This window comes from Primulina eburnea, chromosome 3 (genome assembly GCF_022965805.1).
Source record: "Primulina eburnea isolate SZY01 chromosome 3, ASM2296580v1, whole genome shotgun sequence".
Classification (NCBI taxonomy): Eukaryota; Viridiplantae; Streptophyta; class Magnoliopsida; order Lamiales; family Gesneriaceae; genus Primulina; species Primulina eburnea.
The window spans coordinates 36,985,488-36,991,487 of NC_133103.1; positions in this window are offsets into that span (position 1 = coordinate 36,985,488).

Sequence of the window (6,000 nt, forward strand, 5' to 3'; positions counted from 1 at the left end):
TGCTAGTAAGAACTTTGGGTATGGAACAGTTTCTCTTCGAGCCAGCTAGATGGAGGAGTTTTCCTTGCATGATTTCTTGCATGCAGGCGCGAGGACTCATTTCCAAGGGGTGTCAGGCTTTCTTGGCCAGCATCATTTTCAGTACCTGACATACCCACTCCATCATTATCAGATGTGGCACCCGGGCGGTAGAAAATGACCGCCCGAGCACCAAGGTAGAAATTTCGAGTATTCGGATAGAAGACTTCGCGCCCGAGCGGTAGTTTGTGACTGCCCGAGCGCGATGCAAGTGATAATCGGACAGAACATGCCGCACCCGAGCGGTAGTTTTGGATCGCCCGAGCGCGGTGAATTTGAAACTCAGGGTCAGAATGTCTCGCGCTCGGGCGCGAGAATTCTACCACTCGAGCGCGAGGGCGGTGGAAAGATAAGAATGTTTTGCGTTCGTTTTCTTCATTTTATCTTTTCGTAACTTCGAGAGACACGAGAGAAAATCAATTTATTCCTTTCAAATCGACTTCGAAACTCTTTCTAAACGCGAAACAAATTATATATTTGTGATCTTCGCGTCGAGGGCTTCTGACTGATGTAATTTTCTTTTGGTTCCAGCAGCTTTAAATGTCAAAGTGCTGGAATAGCATGTATTTGAAGTTGAAATTCCTATATATAGTAGAATAACCGACAAGAAACTCATATTCGAAGTCGGAATTGAATTATGATATGATTTTGATTTGATATGAATTTTTGAAGTTTCAAATGATATTTGAAACTCATATTAATGATTTTGGATTATGTTATTGATTGGAATGAGTATGTTGTTGATGTAGATAAATACCAGTGGTCCGAGATTTTCTAGATGTCTTTCAAGATGACGTCACGGGCCTTCCACCAGAGAGAGATGTGGAGTTTTCAATTGATCTTATGCTAGGCACTGTGCCAATCTCTAAGGCACCGTACAGGTTAGCTCCAGCTGAAATGTTAGAGCTCAAACAGCAGATTTAGGAGCTTCTAGACAAGGAATTCATCCGCCCTAGTTTCTCACCGTGGGACGCACCAATGCTCTTTGTGAAAAAGAATGATGGGAGCATGAGACTGTGCATCGATTACCGAGAGTTAAACAAGGTAACGATAAAAAATAAATACCCACATCCTAGAATCGCAGACTTGTTTGATCAGTTGCAGGGAGCTACAGTGTTCTCTAAGATAGATATTCGATCAGGTTATCATCAGCTGAAAGTGAAAGACGCGGATGTTCACAAAACAACCTTCAGAACCAGATATGGGCATTACGATTTCTTGGTGATGCCGTTTGGACTGACTAATGCTACAGCAATTTTCATGGACCTCATGAACCAATTATTTCAACCTTACCTTGATCAGTTCGTCATAATATTTATTGACGACATTCTCATTTACTCGAAGAGCCATGAGGAGCACAACCAGCATTTGAGGACAGTTCTACAGACCTTGCGGAGTCGCAAGTTATTTGCGAAGTTCAGTAAGTGTGAATTTTGGTTGGAGAAGGTAGCATGTTTGGGTCATATAATTTCTAGCAGTGGCATTGATGTGGATCCAGCGAAGGTAGCATCCGTTAAGGAATTGGTTGAGCCGAATAATGCATCAGAGATCCGCAGTTCTCTGGGTTTAGCCGGTTACTACCGTAAGTTTATTCAGCGGTTTTCGTCGATAGCAGTGCCACTCACTTCACTCACCAAGAAGAATGCTAAGTTCGTGTGGAGTGGCGATTGCCAGAAGAGCTTCGATACTTTGAAGCAAGCTATTATTTCAGCGCCGGTATTAGCCATGCCATTAGGGCAAGGAGATTTTGTAATATACACCGATGCATCTAAGCTCGGTTTAGGCGCAGTGTTGATGCAGCATGGTCGGGTTATAGCTTATGCTTCCAGGCAGTTGAAGGTGCATGAGAAGAACTACCCGACTCACGATCTGGAACTAGCCGCTGTTGTCTTTGCGTTGAAGATTTAGAGACACTACTTGTATGGCGAGAAATGTCAGATTTTCAGTGATCACAAGAGTCTCTAATATTTCTTCACGCAGAAAGAACTGAATATGAGACAGAAACGGTGGCTGAAGTTTGTGAAAGACTACGACTGCGAAATTAGCTACAACCCTGGGAAAGCCAATGTTGTCGCAAATGCTTTGAGCAGAAAAGTCGTCGTTGTTGCACAATTGTCAGTGCAAAGACCTCTTCTGTCTGAGATTCATAGGTTTGATTTAGAAGTTTATCGCAAGGGCAGAGCTCCAAGGCTGTCCAATCTGACAGTCCAATATTCCTTGCTAGACCGTATTCGTGCGAGCCAGCCTTCAGACGAGCAGTTGTAGAAATGGAGGCTGAAGGATGAATCCAAGGGCAGTGTACTCTACACAGTTTCAGATGGTTTGGTGAGATACAGAGGTAGAATGTGGGTGCCTGGTGTTGTTTCGATCAGAGAGGATATTCTGACAGAGGCACATGCATCTCCGTATTCCATTCACCCAGGAGGGACCAAAATGTACAAAGACTTGCAGATTTTGTATTGGTGGCCAGGCATGAAGCGAGACATCCGCAGATTTGTGTCTGTATGCCTCACTTGTCAGCAGGTGAAGGCAGAGCATCAGAGGCCAGGAGGAGTGCTTAAGCCACTCCCTATTCCTGAGTGGAAATGAGAGAATATTACAATAGATTTCAGTAGTTGGTTTGCCGAGGTCAGTCAGAGGATCAAATTCTATTTGGGTTATAGTGGATCGACTCACTAAGTCAGCGCACTTCTTGCCAGTAAAGACGACTTTCTCCATGACGCAGTATGCGGAGCTCTATATCAGGGAGATCGTTCGACTGCACGGGATCCCAGTTTCTATTGTGTTCGACAGGGACCTAAGGTTTACATCGTCCTTTTGGAAGAGTTTACATGCAGCCATGGGGACAAAGTTGCTTTTCAGTACCGCTTTTCACCCACAGACAGATGGCCAGTCTGAGAGAGTGATTCAAATGTTGGAGGATCTATTGCGAGCCTGTATGATCGATTTCCAGGGGACTTGGGAATGGAAGATACCTCTAGTGGAGTTTACCTACAACAACAGTTTCCAAGCATCTATAGGTATGGCTCCCTACGAGGCATTTTATGGACGGAAGTGCAGATCGCCGGTTCACTGGGATGAAGTCGGTGAAAGAGTGGAACCTGGTCCCGAGATAGTTCAACAGACTGCAGATGTGGTGGTCAAGATTCGGGATAGAATGAAAACCGTCCAGAGTCGCCAAAAGAGCTATGCCGATAAGAGGAGAAGAGATCTCGAGTTTGCCGTAGGTAATCACGTTTTTATAAAGATAGTGCCCATGAAGGTTGTTATGAGATTTTGAAAAGAGGCAAGCTGATTCCGATGTTTATTGAACCGTTTGAGCTTCTTGACAGAGTTGGGACACTAGCTTATCGTGTTGTCCCTTCCGCCGAATCTGGCCGGGGTACACAATGTGTTCTACGTCTCAATGCTGAGGAAATACCTAGCTAATCCTTCGCACATATTGAGCTATGAACCGTTACAGTTGGCTCCAGACCTGTCTTATGAGGAGAGACATGTCTAAATCCTAGACAGACAAGAGCGCAGACTTCGAAACAAGGTGACCAAGCTGGTCAAAGTCCAGTGGCTGAATCAATCAGTGGAGGAGGACACTGGGGAGACCGAAGCAAATATGAGAATTCGCTACTCGGAGTTGTTTGGTAAGATCTAATTTCGAGGACGAAATTTATATAAGTGGGGAAGGAACTGTAGTGCCCAAATTCAGTACACGTATATGCATTTATTTAATTATTAAAGAATTTATTTAATTTTAAAATGAGTCTTAGTAGGGTATGATTTATTTAAATGCATTATTTTAAATTGTTTATGTTATGCACGTTCAAATGTTTTTCAAGTGTCATGTTTCAGGCAATCATTCGAGGTGGGATCGAGGAATAGAGATCGATGAGGAGTTTGGAAATTTTTAAATGCGGTATTTTTTATTTTAAGTTGAGGTTGGGGAATTTTAAATGATTGATTAAGTTTAGCATTTTATAGTCTAATTTAATTATTATGTGACTTTAAGATTTTAAAAGTTAAAATTAGTGTGTACTTATTTTTAATTGAGGAGTTTGATTAAATTAGTGTGAGTTAGCTTTTGTTAGCATTTTTAATTAGTTAAATTAGCACCAATTACTCCTAATTAAAACACACACACACACACATTACACACACACACACTTACACTGTTTTTACACACACCAAAACACACAACACGCATCTACACATTTTATTTTCAGATTTTTAAAAGAGAAAACCTAGGGTTCCTCCACTCTTGAGCAGTCGCCCTCTGTTTTGAATTTCCAGCAAGTTTTCGGTGATTTTTATTGGAATAAAATAGTGCCACGTTCGTCCCAATTCAACCCTCGCTTTCTTTCCGCGTCGGAGTCGTAGTTTCGGTAACGTTAAAGATTTAAATGCATGTATATTCTTTCGTTTCTGCATCAATCTTGTCATAGTAAATATTTTGATGTTTATTGCATGAAAATCATGTGTATGTTGTGTAAGAGTTTGAGCAAATATGGTTGGATCACTTTTGAAATAATTTTTCGATCACAAATCTCGTTTCTGCTGTCATTTTTAAAAATGCGATTTTTCGTTCGTGATTTTGAGAAAACTTTCAACATAAATATTGTATAACATTTCGATACCTTCGATTTGACAGTAATTCGAATTATTTGAATAAAAATTGAGTTATGTATGATTGTTTTCGTGGAACTGCTCAAACTGCGACTCTTATGAAAATATGTTCTTGACATGTTCTTGAAGTTATTTGTTGCAGGCTTCGTTGGGAATCTCCGGGCTTGTGCTACTGCATTTAGATATGTTATGGATATATTTAGGTTTTATTTAATGGTTCGTTTGGGTCGGGATTTGGTTGGGATGTAATAGAAGTCGTAGGAAGCAAAACGATGTCGAATTGCGGGTATTGTTGTATTAAGTTGCTTGTCGATGCTTGGGGACGTTCGGGGTGTTTGTATGGTTTTGAATCAAGGTGATAGCATCCTAAGATGAGTCTTGAGGTGTTTGTTCATGGTCCTTAGGATTGGATTGGAAGGATGAATTAATAAGTTCGTGAATTTTCGTGAATTTACAAATACAGAGGCTACCCGGACCCATTCTCGGACCCCGACACGGAGGGCGTGTCCTTTTTCCTTTGAAAATTCGAAATTCAAGTGCCTACCCGGACCCCTACACGGAATGATTAAAATTTATTTATGTAAAAATATAGGATTTGTTTTGGGTTCTATATCATGGCTTAGTACGATTATTAAACGGGGTCAAGTCCCGAGTGATCTAGAATTTCATAAGCTATTTATTTACTTCGGCGACGAGCACGAGTTACCTACGTATAAGTTATGTAAGATAAGTGTTTGAACTTATAATAGTATGTGCAGCAGTGGCCCCAAGCGAGATCCAACGAATCCCTCAACGCCAAGTAAGTATGTTCGACGTGCAAAGAAAATATTTTCAAGTTTTTGTGGTATGCTAAATTTCTTGTGACCAATTTATGTATGGATTTGGAAAGCGTTAAAGCATGAAAGGGGACCAAGCCACCCCGTTAAAGCTTGAACAAGTTTAGATCAGGATTGGAAAGCGTTAAATCATGAACGGGGACCAATCCGCCCATTAAAACATGAACGGGGATCTCATATATGTGGCAGTGGATTTTTTCCTGTCAGCCCAGTACTGTGGTTTAGTCTGATCAGGTGATTATGTTATGGGTCACTTGCTTTGAAACATGCCTCTACGCAAAAATAATGAAGTTCATGTATGTTCAAGTATGTACAAGTATGCATGCATGTTTATGAAAAGTTTTCACGTTATGTCACGTCTATGTTATGTATGTATGTTCAAGTTTATGGCAACTTCAAGTTTCAAGTATGTATACGCTATTTTGAAGTTGCATGTGGCTTTATTATGAATTAGTTTTTACTTCCACTT